This window comes from Trypanosoma equiperdum (genome assembly GCF_001457755.1).
Source record: "Trypanosoma equiperdum strain OVI genome assembly, contig: ctg_213, whole genome shotgun sequence".
Lineage (NCBI taxonomy): Eukaryota > Euglenozoa > Kinetoplastea > Trypanosomatida > Trypanosomatidae > Trypanosoma > Trypanosoma equiperdum.
In genome coordinates, this window is record NW_027124103.1 from 36,340 (window position 1) to 37,314 (window position 975).

Sequence of the window (975 nt, forward strand, 5' to 3'; positions counted from 1 at the left end):
TTTTAGTAATAAATACATACTTACACAAATCCACGTGCACACACAAGGATACAAATATATATATATATATATATATATTTTATATCTATTAATTTATAAACATATCTTTTTTCAGCTGCTTATAAACATATATATATATATATATATATATATATATACCATTTAAATATGAAAATACAGAAAAGTAGAAACGTGTATGTGAGATGAGATAATGAGGCAACAGAAAGGAAGTAATGATACAAAATAAAAATTAAATAAAATGGTGAAAAGATAAATGAAGAGGAAATTTCAAAAAAAAACTTTGTGGATACGTTTCCAATATTTTTCCTTTCAACTTTTTCCCCCCTCCTTTTTTTTTCATTTGAATTTAACTTACTTTTGTTATTCCTCCCCCTTGAACCGGCAATGTCCCAACCTTTTGCTTGGCAATTACCAATTCTTTCTCCTTTTCAAATTCAAAATCAAAGATCTAATGATCACTATTGTTTATCATCATCATCATCATTATCACTATCACTTGCATTTTATTTTTCATTTTTTTCATTTTCTGTTCTCCTTTTTGTTGTTGTTGTTCCCGAAAAGTGGGAAAAAAAAAGACAAAATCACGGAAGTTGCTCCCGTCATTCAGGGTTCCTCCTTTCGACATTTTTATTTTCACTTTTTTTTTGTATGAATAATAACTGATATAAAAATAAGAAATCGAAGTGAAGTATATATCAAGAAAAAAAAAAGAAAAAGAATTCACCATTCCGATCATTTTTTTTAAAATTGTTTGATACATTTTATTTTATTTTCATTTTATTTTCTTTTGTTAATTCATTCACTTACTTGATCGTCATCCTTTTTTTTTTTCGTACTTAAGCCCCAATTTATCGAAACGAAAAAACACCGCAACCAACCAAATATTTTAAAAGAAAAAAGAAAAGAAAGAAAAAAAAGCACTTAAAATAACGTCATATCCAAGTCCAAGTCCAA